Here is a 24138-nt window from a genome sequence, read left to right as displayed (position 1 = left end):
TGTTAAAAGTAATCTATAGGCGTGACCAAAATATAGATACAAGACCTTGAGTACATTTCCAAGTTCTAGCATAGGCACAAGAAAGAAGGGTCATTTCAAAATATTTATTGATTTCTTCCTTGAACATTAGGGATACCACAGTTGCTGCCTCAAACATTCCTATAAACCAAAAGAAACAAAGGACAACATAAAATTAGAAAACTAAACCAAGAATTAATTTCACTTACCTGCTTCCAAAGGTAAAGGAAGCCAAGGCCTATACAGAAACAGTGTAAGCGGTTGGCCCAGTTCTGAATCACTTCTGTCCATTAAGGCAAAGATAATAGCTCGAGTAATATCTTCCCTGCAAGACACAACAGAAATAAAGCCCAATGAGATCGTGGTGAAGAAAATCACATCAATTGAAGATTTTGCATCTTCCAAAATTGGAGATGATTTCCTTTTTGTCTGTTAATAAAATAAAGTAAGCTTCAAATGAAACTGCATATTTAATTCATCAAAATTCTAAAAAACAATAAACACTATACAACATATGTTCTGATACAATACCATAATGGGCAAAAGCGTACTAAATAGAGCATGCTTAACCATTCAATTAGTTTTGAGTCGCAAAAATTTCAAGAACAAATAATATTCCCAACGAAAGGTGTTTAACAGATGTATAGCAAAATCCCCTCGAACCATATTCCAACCCATTTGTGATAAAGATTTGTTCTAATAGTTTGGTAAACTTCTTCACTAAGACTTTAGAAACTAGGCTAATCCTTTTATGAAACAAAATGTCACTCTACGGGTGACAACTGAGATACTTCACCTTCTAATCCTGTCTTCCTGCATATGCAACACCAAGGCCAACTATTACACACCAACTCAAATACTTGAATCATTTGTGTCGACATAACCTCCTACAAGTGTCAATAACTGAAGATATCTCGGATTAATTTAAGAAAACAACACAAAAGAAAATTGACAATAAAAACAACAACAAGGAAATGTTAGCATAGAAAAAACTTTTGGCATATAAAAAAAATGTTGGCTTACAAGCCCTACGGTCATTCTTTATACTGTAGTTGACAATGCCAACTATTAATAATGCACACACATTGGCATGGTTGTCATTTTGTGGATGTACTTATCGATTTGTTTTGGTCCAAAATCAACATCCCACTATACAATCATACCCTACTACAGCAAAGGTTTCGACATTGGCAATGCGTTGAAAAGGTCACAACCAAGAAAAGAAAATCCTCGTGGAGAAGGAAAAGAAATACCAGACTTATTGCAGCTCCTGTCTTCCCATGAACCTTATTAAAAAATTAGGGCAGCCAGTGGGTCGCATTTGCCCGGTGAACACAAACAGATCAGAACCGTTTATAATTCTAGAATTATAACGATTCTGGTTCCATGATTTTGTCTCTAATAATAATTGGGTCGGTGCATGGTATTCCCTGTCCTGAACCAATTCATACCCGGAACCAGTTGTTTTCTAAAGTATGTACAAGATTTTCTTCATTCTCCAATATCTTTTAGCATATTTTATGTTATAAATGCCAATTCTGATAGATAATATTTGTTAAAATATTTAATTTATTAATATATCAATAATAATCATTTTCTGTAAATTTTATTAGGGTTATATTATCGAAATTCAAAATTTAATTTATTCTTTAAATAAATACTTCTAGTTTTCAGTTCCGGGTCTATGAATTTATCCATAGTAATAATAATCGATTCGAGGCTGGTTCTACCAAAACCTAACCCATTGGAAGCCTTATCTTGAGTAGCAAACTTCCAAAGCAACAACCATTTGAAGCTTTGGAAGGAACAATCATCAACTTAGCTGACAAAATGATGGAAGAGGATTTCCACTAAGCATGAATAGAATTCATAAAAATAAACACCGCCACATGATTAGACAGTTACATGGCTGGAATCGGCATTCACGAAAGCATTGACAAAAGAAAAATGAAACAGAACATTTGCCATATGTTTCCCCATTAGACAAACATATAAACAAGGATGGATTAGCTTAGATGTGTTTGGGATGAGGGACAGAGAGAGGGAAGGAAGGAGGGAAAAAGCACAAAAGAAAAAGAATGCAGACTTTTGCTGTTTAAAATTGTTCCCTTGTTGGCAACAACTTCTCCACAACTGCAAACCTCACATTAGAATAAAACTATGCTCTGTTTTCTAAAGGTTTTTAGGAAATTATGCAATGCTAACCAAACCAACCTAATAAAATTCCATCCAATGCCCTTTTTCAGTTCAGTTGAATGCTATTAGGATTCAACAAACTTGTATATCACATATGGCTTACCTTCATATTGCAAATGCAAAGGAGACGAAGAACTAAAGGAACTACCCTCTAGGTGTTCTGCTCTTCATAATGTTATCAATGTTCTAATGATCCAATCTCCGTCCCAAGACACAAATCTTCAAAAATTTCGACCCATGCGATAACAAGAACAGCAAGACCTTGGTGAGTCTCACCCCTATCATCTTCTGAAACACTTAGACAAGCCCAACAGAAAATGGATAGCCCATTTTCTGGTGCGTTTCCTCATTACTGAAGGACCCATCCTCGTGCTAATGATGGAAGGCCTTTAGAGAGTTCATCATATGAATCTCCCTATCACTTGCACTCATATTATCTCGAGGGAACAGATAATTACGCCCTAGTTCTATCTTTAGGTCAAACCAAAGTGGCTCTCACTGACTTTCATAAAGCTAGATTTTGGTGGGCCTAAATTGGCTAGGGTTCCGCACGAGACCTCATGTTGAGGTGTGGGGCCCACCACTGAGGGAGGTCATCCAATGACCAAAAGGGACACCATGGCAATGATGTGCCTTCAGCCATGGTGTGCGAAAGAACCACTGTCGATTGAGCATGGGCCAAGTACTTATGGCCCATGTACGTAGCACATCACACATCCATACATCACATGCAGGGATAAATTGATCCAATCAATTAATTATCTGTAAAGCCCATTTGAAGCCCATTTTAAATCCATAATATTAACCATTAATATTATCTTGGTATATGGGCCGAATGGTTCAACCCATATAGCTTTAATGGTTAAGTGGGCTTTTAGTAGTTTTAACTGTTTAAAACTCGGCCTTTACAGGTTGGGCCGAATTAACCATTCAATTAAATATCAATCCTTAGGCCCATTAGTGGGAAAATTAGGGCTGACTTTCAGCCTTGATTAAACCCTAGATTCGGTCCAAACAGTTTGAACCAATATTGGTTCGAATGGGTCTAGGGTTTGATCTTTAATTAAATCTTTAATTCAAGAAAATAATATGAAATTAATTAATGATAAAAGAAAATCAAGAATCAGTCAAACAGGGTTGTTCGCACAATCCATCATGCAAAACAGAGGTTAGATTACAGAATGCAGTTTCACAAACTGCAAATCGCAGATAGCGATTCTCCCATCTGCGAAATCTTCTTCTCTGCGAAATCTCCCTTTCTGCACCGCCATCTTCGATCCAAAATTAAAATAAATAGAAACCCTATTTCTATTAATAATTACATCAGATCGAATACTTATACATTGAGTCTAGAAAATAAAAAAAATTATTTACAGACCAAATGTAATAAATAAATCAAGAAACTGCAAATCTTGCAGGTTCCCTGCGCAAACCAAGATTTCGATCTCCTCTTGTACGAACAGCCCATAAATCAAGAAAATCATAAAGAAAAATTCTAAATAATAATCAGATTTATATAAAATTAATTTCAGATTATTCGCCCATTAATTTTGGGAACAAAATTTCCCAAAACCCATATCTGCGCAAATCGGGTAGAACACCTTCTGCCCATTTGCGCAGGTTCAGATCTGAAACTAGATGGTTCAAGATTTGAACCATGGCTCTGATACCACTGAAGGGAATGAGAGATCCATCCTATGGACGCCCAAAGATTGCGGAATAAGGGGCGAATTTCAAAAATTTATCTCTTCCTTCAACTAGGAATCGTATTCCCTATTTAGAAAATCATATTTTCAAGGATCAATCTTGAACCATAAACTGAACAAGATCTGAACCAAAAAGGAGTGGGAGAGAATTATACCTGATACGGAGAAATACTATCTCCCAATGGAGGTGTTCACGCCCAAGGAATGATCCAAAATCTGCTCCCACTGAAGATGGCGCAGTAAAGGATGGAGCAGAATCAACAATGTTCTTCAAAAGAATTTGACCCTTCGCAAGAATCAACTAGACGGCTTGTGAGTACAGCTCCAACCAATCTTTTCCCAAAAGATTGAGATCAAAATCAAATCTTGATTGCTCCCAAGAACTGGAGATCGAACTGAAGGAATGGCAATGGCAGGAAGGTGGCAGCAGGAGAGAATTCGTAGTATGCAGGAAATCTTTCAATCTCTCTTTCTTCAAAGAGAAGAATGCTGTTGATCATCGTGTAAAAGGCTGCCGCCCCTTTCCCCTTTTATAATCTCAAAGGGATCAGCTCCTAATCAGATTAGGAGTTGCTAATCCAAATCATATTTGGATTAGAAGTCCCTTAGTGATAAGGGATAATCCTTATCTTATCTGCAGATCAGATCAGCTATCTCCTAATATAATTAGGAGGTTTTTAGATCTAAATCTCATTAAGATCTTGGACTCTCTAAGTGGATAGGGTCTAAGCCCAATCCTTTTAGCTGACCCGCTTCAGAATTCGCCCCCTTTAAATGATTGATCAAATCAGCCAAGTTCGAAATGGGCTTAAGGCCCATTTAAGGTTATGTACTCAAAAAGCCTTCCAAACTGCTGCCCAATTGGGCTTCCTTGTATGGCGTGGGACCCAAGAATTGATATACACATCAGCCACATGGGTTCAGCCCAGCCTTTGTTACAAGGCCTGGCTGAATGCACTGCTGAAGACAGTGTACCCCCTGAAACCCATCAAATGGGCTCTATGGCCCCAACACTTACACTAAGTGGTCCCTGGGCCAAGCCACCTTGTAACACCCAGGGACTGTGGGCAGATGCAAGATTAGCCCATCCGGTGTTATCCTCAATGGTCTTACACTTAACCTCTCAGCCCATAATGATCATACACTCTCCACTTGGCTGCAAGGAACAGTGTTGCACTCTCCACTCATATGGATCTCGGGAATTAAAACCTTCTTGCAAACATTTTAGAAACCATAATATATATACTTTTATATCTTATATAAAATATATTTTGCAAAACAAATCTCAACGGTTGAAATCGGCTGTCGGCAGTCTTGGTTTCCATCAGTGAGAGTGCATCTCTGATCATTACCTTTGTCCGACAAAGGGGCTGATCCTGTCACTATGATCACACACTCAGATGAATTTTCGGACTGTCCCAACATACCCAGGTTTTGACCCCCGCTAAGGATCTCACTGATTGGTACATCAAAGATAGCCCAATCTGACACCTAGTGCAGTATCATAATCGAGTCTAGGGGTCGGGTGTAACTTTCCAGTTTTGCCCATCAATCTCCAAGGTCCAGGGCAATACTTGAAATCTGGTCCAGTTCAAAGATTCAATTAATCCTACACTGTATGTGCCTAGGGTCTTACCCTGGCAGCTGAGACAGGCCACCCCAACCGACGTGGTGGCACCACAGTGTCAGCCTTGTCAGGATAGGTCTCCCCAGACCGACCCACTGGTTATGAACATTCTAAACTAATACGAGTCTCATTAAGTGTCCAGTTTAAGGGTATTACACAGAAACATACCAAGGGAACATGAATCAAATATGTATCTTTATTCATTTACAATAAACTCATAAAGTACATCATTCTGATTGAAGCTAAGGGCATACAAAACTGTCTAACAAACTATTACACACCAACTCAAATACTTGAATCATTTGCGTCGACATAACCTCCTACAAGTGTCAATGCCTGAAGATATCTCGGATTAGTTTAAGAAAACAACACAAAAGAAAATTGACAATAAAAACAACAATAAGGAAATGTTAAGCATATAAAAAACTTTTGGCATATAAAAAAAATGTTAGCTTACAAGCACTATGGTCATTCTTTATACTGTAATTGACAATGCCAACTACTAATAATGCACACACATTGGCATGGTTGTCATTTTGTGGAAGTACTTATCGATTTGTTTTGGTCCAAAATCAACATCCCACTATACAATCATACCCTACAACATCAAAGGTATCAACATTGGCAATGCTTTGAAAAGGTTACAACCAAGAAAAGAAAATCCTCGTGAGAAGGAAAAGAAATACCAGACTTATTGCAGCTCCTGTCTTCCCATGAACCTTATTCAAGAATTAGGGCAGCCAGTGGGTCGCATTTGCCCGGTGAACACAAACAGATCAGAACCGTTTATAATTCTAGAATTATAATGGTTCTGGTTCCATGATTTTGTCTCAAATAATAATTGGGTCGGTGCATGGTATTCCCTGTCCTGAACCAACTCATACCCGGAACCAGTTGTTTTATAAAGTATGTACAAGATTTTCTTCATTCTCCAATATCTTTTACCATATTTTATGTTATAAATGCCAATTATGATAGATAATATTAGTTAAAATATTTAATTTATTAATATATCAATAATAATCATTTTCTGTAAATTTTATTAGGGTTATATTATCGTAATTCAAAATTTAATTTATTCTTTAAATAAATACTTCTATTTTTCAGTTCCGGGTCTATGAATTTATCCATAGTAATAATAATCGATTCGAGGTTGGTTCTACCAAAACCCAACCCATTGGAAGCCTTATCTTGAGTAGCAAACTTCCGAAGCAACAACCATTTGAAGCTTCGGAAGGAACAATCATCGACTTAGCCGACAAAATGATGGAAGAGGAATTCCACTAAGCATGTGGAAACAGAATTCATAAAAATAAACACCGCCACATGATTAGATAGTTACGTGGCTGGAATCGGCATTCACCAAAGCATTAACAAAAGAAAAATGAAACAGAACATTTGCCATATGTTTCCCCATTAGACAAACATATAAACAAGGATGGATTAGCTTAGATGTGTTTGGGATGAGGGACAGAGAGAGGGAAGGAAGGAGGGAAAGAGAACAAAAGAAAAAGAATGCAGACTTTTGCTGTTTAAAATTGTTCCCTTGTTGGCAACAACTTCTCCACAACAGCGAACCACACATTAGAATAAAACTATGCTCTGTTTTCTAAAGGTTTCTAGGAAACTATGCAATGTTAACCAAACCAACCTAATAAAACTCCGTCCAAAGCCCTTTTTCAGTTCAGTTGAATGCTATTAGGATTCAACAAACTTGTATATCACATATGGCTTACCGTCGTATTGCAAATGCAAAGGAGACGAAGAACTAAAGGAACTACACTCTGGCTGTTCTGCTCTTCATAATGTAATAAATGTTCTAATGATCCAATATCCGTCCCAAGACACAAATCTTCAAAAATTTCAACCCATGCGATAACAAGAACAGCAAGACCTTGGTGAGACTCACCCATGTCAAGATGTGAGCCCAGTAACATAGACGATTTTAAATCTGTATCAAAACATATTGTCAACAACTTTGAATGCTAAAAGTAATCTATAGGCCTGACCAAAATACAGATACAAGACCTTGAGTACCTTTCCAAGTTCTAGCATAGGCATAAGAAAGAAGGGTCATATCAAAATATTTCTTGATTTCTTCATTGAACATCAGGAATACCACAGTTGCTGCCTCAAACATTCTTATAAAACAAATGAAACCAAGGACAACATAAAATTAGAAAATTAAACCAAGGATTAATTTCACTTACCTGCTTCCAAAGGTAAAGGAAGCCAAGGCCTATACAAAAACAGAGGAAGCGGCTCGCCCAGTTCTAAATCACTTCTGTCCATTAAGGCAAAGATAATAGCTCGAGTAATATCTTCCCTGCAAGACACAACAGAAATAAAGCCCAATGAGATCGTGGTGAAGAAAATCACATCAATTGAAGATTTTGCATCTTCCAAAATTGGAGATGATTTCCTTTTTGTCTGTTAATAAAATAAAGTAAGCTTCAAATGGAACTGCATATTTAATTCATCAAAATTCTAAAAAACAATAAACACTATACTACATATGTTCTGATACAATACCATAACGGGCAAAAGCGTACTAAATTGAGCATGGTTAACCATACAATTAGTTTTGAGTCGCAAAAACTTCAACAACAAAAAATATTCCCGGCGAAAGGTGTTTAACAGATGTATAGCAAAATCCCCTCGAACCATATTCCAATCCATTTGTGATAAAGATTTGGCCTAATAGTTTGGTAAACTTCTTCACTAAGACTTTAGAAACAATGCTTTGAAAATGCTTTTATGAAACAAAATGTCACTCTACAGGTGACAACTAGATACTTCACCTTCTAATCCAATGTTCTTGCATATGCAACGCCAAGGCCAACTATTACAAACCAACTCAAATACTTGAATCATTTGCGTCGACATAACCTCCTACAAGTGTTAATGCCTGAAGATATCTTGGATTAGTTTAAGAAAACAACACAAAAGAAAATTGACAATAAAAACAACAATAAGGAAAAGTTAGCATATAATAAACTTTTGGCATATAAAAAAAATGTTGGCTTACAAGCCTACGGTCATTCTTTATACAGTAGTTAACAATGCCAACTACTAATAACGAACACACATTGGCATGGTTGTCATTTTGTGGAAGTACTTATCGATTTGTTTTGGTCCAAAATCAACATCCCACTATACAATCATACACTACAACAGCAAAGGTTTCAACATTGGCAATGCGTTGAAAAGGTCACAACCAAGAAAAGAAAATCCTCGTAAGAAGGAAAAGAAATACCAAACTTATTGCAGCTCCTGTCTTCCCATGAACCTTATTCAAGAATTAGGGCCACCAGTGGGTCGCATTTGCCCGGTGAACACAAACAGATCAGAACCATTTATAATTCTAGAATTATAACGGTTCTGGTTCCATGATTTTGTCTAGAATAATAATTGGGTCGGTGCATGGTATTCCCTGTCCTGAATCAATTCATACCTGGAACCAGTTGTTTTCTAAAGTATGTACAAGATTTTCTTAATTCTCCAATATCTTTTAGCATATTTTATGTTATAAATGCCATTTATGATAGATAATATTAGTTAAAATATTTAATTTAAGAATATATCAATAATAGTCATTTTCTGTAAATTTTATTAGGGTTATGTTATCGAAATTCAAAATTTAATTTATTCTTTAAATAAATATTTCTAGTTTTCAGTTCCGGGTCAATGAATTTATCCATAATAATAATAATCGATTCGAGGCTGGTTCTACCAAAACCCAACCCATTGGAAGCCTTATTGAGTAGCAAACTTCCAAAGCAACAACCATTTGAAGCTTCGGAAGGAAGGAACAATCATCGACTTAGCCGACAAAATGATGGAAGAGGAACTCCACTAAGCCTGTGGAAACAGAATTCATAAAAACAAACACCGCCACATGATTAGACAGTTACGTGGTTGGAATCGGCATTCGCGAAAGCATTGACAAAAGAAAAATGAAACAGAACATTAGCCATATGTTTCCCCATTAGACAAACATATAAACAAGGATGGATTAGCTAAGATGTGTTTGGGATGAGGGACAGAGAGAGGGAAGGAAGGAGGGAAAGAGAACAAAAGAAAAAGAATGGAGACTTTTGCTGTTTAAAATTGTTCCCTTGTTGGCAACAACTTCTCCACAACAGCAAACCACACATTAGAATAAAACTATGCTCTGTTTTTTAAAGGTTTCTAGGAAACTATGCAATGCTAACCAAACCAACCTAATAAAACTCTGTCTAAAGCCCTTTTTCAGTTCAGTTGAATGCTATTAGGAAGCTAAGGCCTATACAGAAACAATGTAAGCAGCTCGCCTAGTTCTGAATCACTTCTGTCCATTAAGGCAAAGATAATAGCTCGAGTAATATCTTCCCTGCAAGACACAACACAAATAAAGCCCAATGAGATCGTGGTGAAGAAAATCACATCAATTGAAGATTTTGCATCTTCCAAAGTTGGAGATGATTTCCTTTTTGTCAGTTAATAAAATAAAGTAAGCTACAAATGGAACTGGATTTTTAATTCCTCAAAATTCTAAAAAACAATAAACACTATACAACATATGTTCTGATACAATACCATAACCGGCAAAACCGTACTAAATAGAGCATGCTTAACCATTCAATTAGTTTTGTGTCGCAAAAACTTCAACAACAAATAATATTCCCTACGAATGGTGTTTAACAGATGTATAGCAAAATCCCCTCGAACCATATTCCAACTCATTTGTGATAAAGATTTGGCCTAATAGTTTGGTAAACTTCTTCACTTAGATTTTAGAAACTAGGCTTTGAAAATGCTTTTATGAAACAAAATGTCACTCTATGGGTGACAACGGAGATACTTCACCTTCTAATTCTGTGTTCCTGCATATGCAACACCAAGGCCAACTATTACACACCAACTCAAATACTTGAATCATTTGCGTCGACATAACCTCCTACAAGTGTCAATGCTTGAAGATATCTCGGATTAGTTTAAGAAAACAATACAAAAGAAAATTGACAATAAAAACAACAATAAAGAAATGTTAAGCATATAAAAAACTTTTGGCATATAAAAAAAATGTTGGTTTACAAGCCCTACTGTCATTCTTTATACTGTAGTTGACAATGCCAACAACTAATAATGCACACACATTGGCATGGTTGTCATTTTGAGGAAGTACTTATCGATTTGTTTTGGTCCAAAATCAACATCACACTATACAATCATACCCTACAACAGCGAAGGTTTCAACATTGGCAATGCGTTGAAAAGGTCACAACCAAAAAAGAGAATCCTCGTGGAGAAGGAAAAGAAATACCAGACTTATTGCAGCTCCTGTCTTCCCATGAACCTTATTCAAAAATTAGGGCAGCCAGTGGGTTGCATTTGCCTAGTGAACACAAACAGATCAGAACCGTTTATAATTCTAGAATTACAATGGTTCTGGTTCCATGATTTTGTCTCAAATAATAATTGGGTCGGTGCATGGTATTCCCTGTCCTGAACCAATTCATACCCGGAACCAGTTGTTTTCTAAAGTATGTACAAGATTTTCTTAATTCTCCAAAATCTTTTAGCACATTTTATGTTATAAATGCCAATTATGATAGATAATATTAGTTAAAATATTTAATTTATTAATATATCAATAATAATCATTTTCTATAAATTTTATTAGGGTTATATTATCGAAATTCAAAATTTAATTTATACTTTAAATAAATACTTCTAGTTTTCAGTTCCGGGTCTATGAATTTATCCATAGTAATAATAATCGATTCGATGTTGGTTCTACCAAATCCCAACCCACTGGAAGCCTTATCTTGAGTAGCAAACTTCCAAAGCAACAACCATTTGAAGTTTCGGAAGGAAGGAACATTCATCGACGTAGCCGACAAAATGATGGAAGAGGAATTCCACTAAGCTTGTGGAAACAGAATTCATAAAAATAAACACCGCCACATGATTAGACAGTTACGTGGCTGGAATCGGCATTCACGAAAGCATTGACAAAAGAAAAATGAAACAGAACATTTGCCATATGTTTCCCCATTAGACAAACATATAAACAAGCATGGATTAGCTTAGATGTGTTTGGGATGAGGGACAGAGGGAGGGAAGGAAGGAGGGAAGGAAGGAGGGAAAGAGAACAAAAGAAAAAGAATGGAGACTTTTGCTGTTTAAAAATGTTCCCTTGTTGGCAACAACTTCTCCACAACAACAAACCACACTTTAGAATAAAACAATGCTCTGTTTTCTAAAGGTTTCTAGGAAACTATGCAATGCTAACCAAACCAACCTAATAAAACTCTATCCAAAGCCCTTTTTCAGTTCAGTTGAATGCTATTAGGATTCAACAAATTTGTATTTCACATATGGCTTACCTTCATATTGCAAATGCAAAGGAGACGAAGAACTAAAGGAACTACCCTCCAGGTGTACTGCTCTTCATAATGTAATAAATGTTCTAATGATCAAATCTCTGTCCCAAGACACTAATTTTCAAAAATTTCAACCCATGCAATAACAAGAACAGCAAGACCTTGGTGAGTCTCACCCATGTCAAGATGTGAGCCCAGTAACCAGGACGATTTTAAATCTGTATCAAAACATATTGTCAACAACTTTGAACGCTAAAAGTAATCTATAGGCGTGACCAAAATACAGATATAAGACCTTGAGTACGTTTCCAAGTTCTAGCATGGGCACAAGAAAGAAGAGCCGTATCAAAATATTTTTTGATTTCTTCATTGAACATCAGGGATACCACAATTGCTGCCACAAACATTCCTATAAAACAAATGAAACCAAGGACAACATAAAATTAGAAAACTAAACTAAGGATTAATTTCAATTACCTGCTTCCAAAGGTAAAGGAAGCCAAGGCCTATACAGAAACAATGTAAGGAACTCGCCCAGTTCTGAATCACTTCTGTCCGTTAAGGCAAAGATAATAGCTCGAGTAATATCTTCCCTGCAAGACACAACACAAATACAGCCCAATGATATCGTGGTGAAGAAAATCACATCAATTGAAGATTTTGCATCTTCCAAAATTGGAGAAGATTTCCTTTTTGTCTGTTAATAAAATAAAGTTACAAAAAACAATAAACCCTATACAACATATGTTCTGATACAATACCATAACGGGTAAAAGCGTACTAAATAGAGCATGCTTAACCATTCAATTAGTTTTGAGTCGTAAAAACTTCAACAACAAATAATATTCCCGACGAATGGTGTTTAACAGATGTATAGCAAAATCCCCTCGAACCATATCCCAACCCATTTGTGATAAAGATTTGGCCTAATAGTTTTGTAAACTTCTTCACTTAGACTTTAGAAACTAGGCTTTGAAAATGCTTTTATGAAACAAAATGTCACTCTACGGGTGACAACTGAGATACTTCACCTTCTAATCCTGTGTTCCTACATATGCAACGCCAAGGCCAACTATTACACACCAACTCAAATACTTGAATCATTTGCGTCGACATAACCTCCTACAAGTGTCAATGCTTGAAGATATCTCGGATTAGTTTAAGAAAACAACACAGAAGAAAATTGAAAATAAAAACAACAATAAGGAAATGTTAAGCCTATAAAAAACTTTTGGCATATAAAAAAAATGTTGGTTTACAAGCCCTACGGTCATTCTTTATACTGTAGTTGACAATGCCAACTACTAATAATGCACACACATTGGCATGGTTGTCATTTTGTGGAAGTATTTATCGATTTGTTTTGGTCTAAAATCAACATCCCATTATACAATCATACCCTACAACAGCAAAGGTTTCAACATTGGCAATGCGTTGAAAAGGTCACAACCAAGAAAAGAAAATCCTCGTGGAGAAGGAAAAGAAATACCAGACTTATTGCAGCTCCTGTCTTCCCATTAACCTTATTCAAAAATTAGGGCAGCCAGTGGGTCGCATTTGCCCGCTGAACACAAACAGATCAGAACCGTTTATAATTCTAGAATTATAACGGTTCTGGTTCCATGATTTTGTCTCAAATAATAATTCGATCGGTGCATGGTATTCCCTGTCCTGAACCAATTCATACCCGGAACCAGTTGTTTTCTAAAGTGTGTACAAGATTTTCTTAATTCTCCAATATCTTTTAGCACATTTTATCTTATAAATGCCAATTATGATAGATAATATTAGTTAAAATATTTAATTTATTAATATATCAATAATAATCATTTTTTGTAAATTTTATTGGGGTTATATTATCGAAATTCAAAATTTAATTTATTCTTTAAATATATACTTCTAGTTTTCAGTTCCGGGTCTATGAATTTATCCATAGTAATAATAATCGATTCGAGGCTGGTTCTACCAAAACCCAACCCATTGGAAGCCTTATCTTGAGTAGCAAACTTCCAAAGCAAAAACCATTTGAAGTTTCGGAAGGAAGGAACAATCATCGACTTAGCCGACAAAATGATGGAAGAGGATTTCCACTAAGCATGAATAGAATTCATAAAAATATACACCGCCACATGATTAGACAGTTACGTGGCTGGAATCGACATTCACGAAAGCATTGACAAAAGAAAAATGAAACAGAACATTTGCCATATGTTTCCCCATTAGACAAACATATAAACAAGGATGGATTAGCTTAGATGTGTTTGGGATGAGGGACAGAGAGAGGGAAGGAAGGAGGGAAAAAAAACAAAAGAAAAAGAATGGACACTTTTGCTGTTTAAAAATGTTCCCTTGTTGGCAATAACTTCTCCACAACAGCAAACCACACATTAGAATAAAACTATGCTCTGTTTTCTAAAGGTTTCTAGGAAACTATGCAATGCTAACCAAACCAACCTAATAAAACTCCGTCCAAAGCCCTTTTTCAATTCAGTTGAGTGTTATTAGGATTCAACAAACTTGTATATCACATATGGCTTACCTTCATATTGCAAATGCAAAGGAGACGAAGAACTAAAGGAACTACCCTCTAGGTGTTCTGCTCTTCATAATGTAATAAATGTTCTAATGATCCAATCTCCGTCCCAGGACACAAATTTTCAAAAATTTCAACCCATGCAATAACAAGAACAGCAAGACCTTGGTGAGTCTCACCCATGTCAAGATGTGAGCCCAGTAACCAGGACGATTTTAAATCTGTATCAAAACATATTGTCAACAACTTTGAATGCTAAAAGTAATCTATAGGCGTGACCAAAATACAGATACAAGACCTTGAGTACGTTTCCAAGTTCTAGCATAGGCACAAGAAAGAAGGGTCGTATCAAAATGTTTTTTGATTTCTTCATTAAAAATCAGGGATACCACAATTGCTGCCTCAAACATTCCTATAAAAGCTCGGCTAGTTGGATGCAGATGGGTATTTACTGTGAGCTAGTTGACTTGCCCAATGGAAAGAGGCCAGTTGGATGCAGATGGGTATTTACTGTGAAGCACAATGCGGATGGATCCATTGAGAGATACAAAACTCGGCTAGTTGCAAAAGGGTTCACTCAAAATTATGGTATAGATTACTTGGAGACATTTGCCCCAGTAGCCAAGATGACCACCATTCGGGTTCTATTATCTCTTGCAGCAAGCCACACATGGCCTTTGTACCAAATGGATGTTAAAAATGCCTTACTGAATGGGGATTTGCAAGAAGAGGTTTACATGCAGTTGCCTCCTGGATACTATGATACAGAGACATGTAAGAAGGTCTGCCGGCTCAATAAGGCATTGTATGGTTTGAAACAATCACGTAGAGCTTGGTTCGACAGATTCAGACTAGCTCTTGGAAAGTTCGGTTATGTACAGGCCCAGTCAGATCATACACTGTTCATCAAGAGGGTGGAGTCTTCACTGACACTACTTGCAGTATATGTTGATGATATTGTGGTGACAGGAAATGACAGATATGAGATTGAGTCCCTTAAACAACTCCTTCATCAAGAGTTTGAGGTGAAAGATCTGGGTACACTACGGTATTTTTTGGGCATTGAGGTTGTTAGATCTAAACATGGGATCTTTGTCTCTTAGAGGAAATATGTTTTAGATCTGTTGGCTGAAACTGGAAAGCTGGGTGTCAAACCTGCAGATACACCCATTGAACAGAACCACAGGATTAGTGCAAAGAGTGGGGAGCTGCTTGAAGACAAAGTTATGTTCCAGCGGTTGGTAGGAAAGCTCCTATATCTCTGCCTCACTCGGCCAGATATTACTTATGTTGTTAGTGTTGTCAGCTAGTACATGCATTCTCCTAGAACCACACATCTTCTTGCAGTAAAAAGAATTTTAGCCTACTTGAAGAGATGCCCGGGTAGGGGTATACCGTTCAAGAACAATAACCACATGAAGGTGGAGGTCTATACAGATGCCGATTGGGCTGGGAGTGTTGATGACAGACGATCTACCTCAGGATATTGTGCACTTGTGGGAGGAAACATTGTCTCCTGGAGAAGTAAGAAACAAAGTATTGTCTCCCGGTCTAGTGCTAAAATAGAATACAGGTCCATGGCCAACGGAGTGACTGAAATCCTATGGCTAAGATCTCTACTTGAGGAGTTGGGTATTGAGTATGAGAAGCCTCTGATGCTGTATTGTGATAATCAAGCAGCAATTAATATAGCACATAATCCAGTGCAGCATGACAGAACCAAACACATTGAAGTTGATCGACATTTTGAACGAGAGAGGGTCTCATCTCAAAAATATGCCTCCCTTACATCACATCCAGTATGCAACTAGCAGATATCCTCACTAAAGTTGTATCAAGAAAGAAGCTAGAAGCGGATCTATCCAAGTTGGGATTGATAAACATTTACTCCCAACTTGAGGGGGAGTGTAGAGAAACTGGTGTGGGCCCCACATCACTCTGTCCGTAGGGTAAAATATACCTAGTTTATCTGTTATATTATTCTATTATTCTAGTTCTGTTATTTATTTTTTAGTTTTTTATATTGTTAAGTGTTATGATGTAAACACCAAGGGCAAATATGTCCTTTCATGTAACTAGCATAACATATAAATATTAAATTGAAGTGGCGGCGGCAGATCATTCTGAATCTGTCATTCCTTTCAAACCTGTGTTCTACTGCTCTCTCACTAATCTTTCTCATCTTTCTTCTTCACTTTCTCTTTTGTTCGAACCTGAAATACCTTAGTGTCCAAGACTGATAGCAGTCTTGATCATCTTCAGCTTTGAAAATGCTTTTATGAAACAAAATGTCACTCCACGGGTGAAAACTGAGATACTTCACCATCTAATCCTGTGTTCCTGCATATGCAACGCCAAGGACAACTATTACACACCAACTCAAATACTTGAATCATTTGCGTCGACAAAACCTCCGACAAGTGTCAATGCTTGAAGATGTCTCGGATTAGTTTAAGAAAACAACACAAAACAAAATTGACAATAAAAGCAACAATAAGGAAATGTTAGCATATAAAAAACTTTTGGCATATAAAAAAAATGTTGGCTTACAAAGCCCTACGGTCATTCTTTATACTGTAGTTGACAATGCCAACTACTAATAAATCACACACATTGGCATGGTTGTCATTTTGTGGAAGTACTTATCGATTTGTTGGGGTCCAAAATCAACATCCCACTATACAATCATACCCTACAACAACAAAAGTTTTAACATTGGCAATGCGTTGAAAAGGTCACAACCAAGAAAAGCAAATCCTCGTGGAGAAGGAAAAGAAATACCAGACTTATTGCAGCTCCTGTCTTCCCATGATCCTTATTGAAGAATTAGGGCAGCCAGTGGGTCGCATTTGCCCAGTGAACACAAACAGATCAGAACCGTTTACAATTCTACAATTATAACGGTTTTGGTTCCATGATTTTGTCTCAAATAATAATTGGGTCGGTGCATGGTATTCCCTGTCCTGAACCAATCCATACCTGGAACCAGTTGTTTTATAAAGTATGTACAAGATTTTCTTAATTCTCCAATATCTTTTAATATATTTTATGTTATCAATGCTAAATATGATAGATAATATTAGTTAAAATATTTAATTTATTAATATATCAATAATAATCATTTTCTGAAATTTTATTAAGGTTATATTATCGAAATTCAAAATTTAATTTATTCTTTAAATAAATACTTCTACTTTTTAGTTCCGGGTCTATGAATTTATCCATAGTAATAATAATCGATTCGAGGCTGGTTCTACCAAAACCCAACCCATTGGAAGCCCTATCGTGAGTAGCAAACTTCCAAAGCCACAACCATTTGAAGCTTCGAAAGGAGCAATCAACGACTTAACCGACAAAATGATGGAAGAGGAATTCCACTAAGCATGTGGAAACAGAATTCATAAAAATAAACACCGCCACATGATTAGACAGTTAGGGGGCTGGAATCGGCATTCACGAAAGCATTGACAAAAGAAAAATGAAACAGAACATTTGCCATATGTTTCCCCATTAGACAAACATATAAACAATGATGGATTAGCTTAGATGTGTTTGGGATGAGAGATAGAGAGAGGGAAGGAAGAAGGGAAAGAGAACAAAAGAAAAAAAATGCAGACTTTGGCTGATTAAAATTGTTCTCTTGTTGACAACAACTTCTCCACAATAGCAAACCACACATTAGAATAAAACTATGCTCTGTTTTCTAAAGGTTTCTAGGAAACTATGCAATGCTATCCAAACCAACCTAACAAAACTCTGTCCAAAGCCCTCTTTCCAGTTCAGTTGAATGCTATGAGGATTCAACAAACTTGTATATCACATATGGCTTACCTTCAAAATTGCAAATGCAAAGGAGACAAAGAACTAAAGAAACTACCCTCAAGGTGTTCTGCTCTTCATAATGTAATAAATGTTCTAATGATCCAATCTCCATCCCAAGACCCAAATCTTCAAAAATTTCAACCCATACAATAACAAGAACAGCAAGACCTTGGTGAGTCTCACCCATGTCAAGATGTTGGCCCAATAACCTAGAAGATTCTAAACCTGTATCAAAACATATTGTCAACATCTTTGAATGCTAAAAGTAATATATAGATGTGACCAAAATATAGATACAAGACCTTGAGTACGTTCCTTAGTTCTAGCATAGGCACAAGAAAGAAGGTTATATCAAAATATTTCTTGATTCCCTCATTGAACAACATGCATACAACAGTTGCTACCTCTAACATTCCTATAAAACAAAGGAAACTAAGGGCAACATAAAATTAGAAAATGAAACCAAGGATTAATTTCACTTACCTGCTTCCAAAGGTAAAGGAAGCCAAGGCCTATACAGAAACAGTGTACGGCTCGCCCAGTTCTGAATCACTTCTGTCCATTAAGGCAAAGATAATAGCTCAAGTAATATCTTCCCTACAAGACGCAACACAAATAAAGCCCGATGAGATCGTGGTGAAGAAAATCACATCAATTGAAGATTTTGCATCTTCCAAAATTGGAGATGATTTCCTTTTTGTCTGTTAATAAAATAAAGTAAGCTTCAAATTGAGCTGCATATTTAATTCATCAAAATTCTAAAAAACAATAAACACTATACAACATATGTTATGATACATTACCATAACGGGCAAAAGCGTACTAAATAGAGCAAGCTTAACCATTCAATTAGTTTTGAGTCGCAAAAACATCAACAACAAATAATATTCCCGACGAAAGGTGTTTAACAGATGTTCAGCAAAATCCCCTTGAACCATATTCCAACCCATTTGTGATAAAGAATTGGCCTAATAGTTTGGTAATCTTTTTCTCTAAAACTTTAGAAACTAGGCTTTGAAAATGCTTTTATGAAACAAAATGTCACTCTACGGGTGAAAACAGAGATACTTCACCTTCTAATCTTGTGTTCCTGCAAATGCAACGCCAAGGCCAACTATTACACACCAACTCAAATACTTGAATCATTTGCGTCGACATAACCTCCTACAAGTGTCAATGCTTGAAGATGTCTCGGATTAGTTTAAGAAAACAACACAAAACAAAATTGACAATAAAAACAACAATAAGGAAATGTTAGCATATAAAAAACTTTTGGCATATAAAAAAAATGTTGGCTTACAAGCCCTACGGACATTCTTTATACTGGAGTTGACAATGCCAACTACTAATAATGCACACACATTGGCATGGTTGTCATTTTGTGGAAGTACTTATCGATTTGTTTGGGTCCAAAATCAACATCCCACTATACAATCATACCCTACAACAGCAAACGTTTCAACATTGGCAATGCGTTGAAAAGGTCACAACCAAGAAAAAAAAATCCTCGTGGAGAAGGAAAAGAAATACCAGACTTATTGCAGCTCCTGTCTTCCCATGATCCTTATTGAAGAATTAGGGCAGCCAGTGGGTCGCATTTGCCCAGTGAACACAAACAGATCAGAACCGTTTACAATTCTAGAATTATAACAGTTCTAGAATTATAATGGTTCTGGTTCCATGATTTTGTCTCAAATAATAATTGGGTCGGTGCATGGTATTCCCTGTCCTGAACCAATTCATACCCGGAACCAGTTGTTTTATAAAGTATGTACAAGATTTTCTTAATTCTCCAATATCTTTTACCATATTTTATGTTATAAATGCCAATTATGATAGACAATATTAGTTAAAATATTTAATTTATTAATATATCAATAATAATCATTTTCTGTAAATTTTATTAAGGTTATATTATTGAAATTCAAAATTTAATTTATTCTTTAAATAAATACTTCTAGTTTTCAGTTCTGGGTCTATGAATTTATCCATAGTAATAATAATCGATTCGAGGCTGGTTCTACCAAAACCCAACCCATTGGAAGCCCTATCTTGAGTAGCAAACTTCCAAAGCAACAACCATTTGAAGATTCGGAAGGAACAATCATCGACTTAGCCGACAAAATGATGGAAGAGGAATTCCACTAAGCATGTGGAAACAGAATTCATAAAAATAAACACCGCCACATGATTAGACAGTTACGTGGCTGGAATTGGCATTCACGAAAGCATTGACAAAAGAAAAATGAAACAGAACATTTGCCATATGTTTCCCCATTAGACAAACATATAAACAATGATGGATTAGCTTAGATGTGTTTGGGATGAGGGACAGAGAGAGGGAAGGAAGGAGGGAAAGAGAACAAAAGAAAAAGAATGCAGACTTTGGTTGTTTAAAATTGTTCCATTGTTGGCAACAACTTCTCCACAACAGCAAACCACACATTAGGTTTCTTGGAAACTATGCAATGCTAACCAAACCAACCTAATAAAACTCCGTCCAAAGCCCTCTTTTGAGTTCAGTTGAATGCTATATGGATTCAACAACATTGTATATCACATATGGCATACCTTCAGGTTGCAAATGCAAAGGAGACGAAGAACTAAAGGAACTACCCTCTAGGTGTTCTGCTCTTCATAATGTAATAAATGTTCTAATGATCCAATCTCCGTCCCAAGACCCAAATCTTCAAAAATTTCAACCCATGCAATAATAAGAACAGCAAGACCTTGGTGAGTCTCACCCATGTCAAGATGTTAAACCAGTAACCTAGAAGATTCTAAACTTGTATCAAAACATATTTTCAACAGCTTTGAATGCTAAAAGTAATCTATAGGTGTGACCAAAAAAAGATACAAGACCTTGAGTACGTTCCCTAGTTCTAGCATAGGCACAAGAAAGAAGGGTCATATCAAAATATTTCTTGATTCCCTCATTGAACATCATGGTTACCACAGTTGCTGACTCAAACTTTCCTATAAAGCAAAAGAAACCAAGGACAACATAAAATTAGAAAAGGAAACCAAGGATTAATTTCACTTACCTGCTTCCGAAGGTAAAGGAAGCCAGGCCTATACAGAAACGGTGTAAGCGGCTCGCCCAGTTCTGAATCACTTCTGTCCATTAAGGCGAAGATGTTTAATTTATAATATATCAATAATAATCATTTCTGTAAATTTTATTAAGGTTAAATTATCAAAATTCAAATTTTAATTTATTCTTTAAATAAATACTTCTTGTTTTCAGTTCCGGGTCTATGAATTTGTCCATAGTAATAATAATCGATTCGAGGCTGGTTCTACCAAAACCCAACCCATTGGAAGCCCTATCTTGAGTAGCAAACTTCCAAAGCAACAACCATTTGAAGCTTCGGAAGGAACAATCATCGACTTAGCCGCCAAAATGATGGAAGAGGAAATCCACTAAGCATGTGCAAACAGAATTCATAAAAATAAACACCGCCACAAAATTAGACAGTTACGTGGCTGGAATCGGCATTCACGAAAGCATTGACAAAAGACAAAAGAAAAAAGAAATGGAACATTTAGAATATGTTTCCCCATTAGATAAACATATAAACAAGGCTGGATTAGCTTAGATGTGTTTGGGATGAAAGACAGAGAGAGGGAAGGACGGAGGAAAAGAGAACAAAAGAAAAATAATGCAGACTTTGGCTATTTAAAATTGTTCCCTTGTTGGCAACAATTTCTCTACAACAGATTTGGACTTGTCCACTTATAAGATCTTCAAGTTCTGAAATCAACCCACTGGACAAACATAGCCACCATCAGATTTGGACTTGTCCAAAGGAGTTGGCCAAAATCTTCTCTCATATCCTTTTCTTCTTGATATTGTGTGGAAGAATGCAACTGGTTAGGTGTAAGCTTCATCCAATGTGTTTTATTTTAAACCTAGGACTAAGAAATGCATGAAAGAGACCCACTGCCTTTTTTATCCTTTTTTCTATCATTAGCAATAAAAATAGAAATTTTATTAACAATGAAGAAGAAACTCCTCCATTCAGGAAAGATTCAAATGCAGGGGACTATATACAGAATATAACTGAAACAAACTAAGTGCAAATCACAAGTAAAACAGAGGGGTGGAGAGAGAGATTAGCCTCTTGTTGCATCCCGGGACCTGGAGCCCCCACCAGTAATTCAACCATCCCAACCTCTTCTTTTGCAAACAAATTAATACTCTTATCCTATCCAGGAATCAACCTAACTGATTTTTCAAACTAGATGCATACTTTCACTTCTCTAAATAGGAACCTGAACCAGCTTTTGACCTTGTAAAAACACAAGATGCCCAGCCCTACGTGATGTGCCCTCCCCAACTGGAGCTAAGAATCTCAAGATGATAATTTTGATATGATCTATGAATAGTCTGATGGATTTCGTCTAAGTTTATCCACATTTAACTAGAGGTCTGTGGCTTTTAAAGATTCTAATCATACTACAGTAGAGCATAAATTATCCTTATTACACAGTATGTGCAGACTTTACAAGCAAACACATAAAAATTTCGTAGTCCATTACACAATAAGAAAAGGGGAAATTGGCTATAGGATGGGTGGAGTACAATGTTTGAAAAAATTCCAAATAAAAACAACGTCACGGGGCCTCGCCGGTTAGCCCCGTGACACTATGCTACTGATTTCCCAAATAACAGTCATAATCCATCCACAATAACGATATCCGCTCCTAATCATCTGAAATAAAGATACTATTAAAAATTAACACAAAAGAAATGCAGCCCGAAGTAAACGCTAATTCAGGAAACCCGGAAAAAGATTATTTGACAATTTCCCCGACCCAAAATTATTTGACAAGCGTTGATTTTAATTGGAATCCCAGCCCCAAAAATAAATAAAATAAAATAAAATAAAAAACAGAGAAAGAGGGAGGGCGGAAAAAGATTTGAAAGTAAGTCTTACGTAGCAGAGAGGTAGTGAACGAAGATCCTGGCGCTCTCGGACAAATCAAGGAGAGCATCTTTGTGGACATTGATTTCGTCTTGATCGGACGAACGAGCGAGTTTATCCTTCACAACTCTGCGCACGATAGCCTTCGACAGCTCTTCCTCCTCTAATGCAGCTTTCGCCATCTTTTCCTCTCTTCTCCTCTAAGACACCAAAATGATTTCCCAAATAACAGTCATAATCCATCCACAATAACAAAATCTGCTCCTAATCATCTGAAATAAAGATACAATTGAAAGTTGGGAGAAAAGAAATGCCGCTAATTCAGGAAACCCTAAAAAAGATTCAAGACAAGACGATTTCCCCGACGTAATATTATTTGACGAGCGTTGATTTTAATTGGAATCCCAGATCCAAAAAAACACAGAGAAAGAGGGAGGGCGGAAAAAGATTTGGAAGCAAGTCTTACGTCGCAATGAACGAAGATCCTGGCGCTCTCGGAGAAAGCGAGGAGAGCATCTTTGTGGCATTGATTTCGTCTTGATTGGACGGACCAGCGAGTTTATCCTTCACAACTCTGCGCACGATAGCCTTCGGCAGTTCTTCAACCTCTGATGCAGCTTTCGCCATCTTTTCCTCTCTTCTGCTCTAAGACACCAAAATGTCCTTTCCTTCAAGCCTTCAAGACCAAAACCGTTGCTCGTTGCAACAAATATTTGCTGCTGCCTTGACTGTACTTCCTCAGTTTTCTTGTTCCCTTCGTATTTTGTCACAATCCAGACCAGACCCAATCTTCCTTCGATTTCACCTCGGCTCTTCATCGTTTCAGTCCGAAGACTTAAAAAGTGGTAAATGAGATCAAGATCGAATCCAATACGATATGGAATAGATCTCTCTTAACGGTCAAATTGTTTTCTTTTCCTTTTTGCTTCGTTCTGTTACA

The 24138-nt window shown here is 36.6% G+C and overlaps 1 long non-coding RNA gene across 9 annotated transcripts; it reads right to left on the bottom strand.

The window, feature by feature from the left end:
- On the bottom strand, positions 1–24138 carry LOC104590959 (uncharacterized). 9 transcript variants are annotated; one of them, XR_016078839.1, is made up of 11 exons: positions 23665–24138; positions 23211–23398; positions 19344–19434; positions 18754–18867; positions 12393–12508; positions 10396–10486; positions 9771–9919; positions 8349–8455; positions 7758–7873; positions 815–921; positions 1–343 (listed from the first exon to the last, which is right to left on the bottom strand). It is a non-coding gene; the product is annotated as an uncharacterized LOC104590959 (long non-coding RNA). The 9 variants fall into 9 exon arrangements; XR_016078840.1 differs by lacking the exon at positions 815–921; XR_016078843.1 differs by lacking the exons at positions 1–343; positions 815–921 and adding an exon at positions 12947–13037 and having other exon boundaries at positions 5728–7873.

This window comes from Nelumbo nucifera, chromosome 1, assembly GCF_055504915.1.
Source record: "Nelumbo nucifera cultivar China Antique chromosome 1, China Antique-T2T, whole genome shotgun sequence".
NCBI classification, from domain to species: domain Eukaryota; kingdom Viridiplantae; phylum Streptophyta; class Magnoliopsida; order Proteales; family Nelumbonaceae; genus Nelumbo; species Nelumbo nucifera.
Note: the sequence above shows the minus strand (reverse complement) of the source record. Positions and strands in the feature narration are given on the sequence as shown.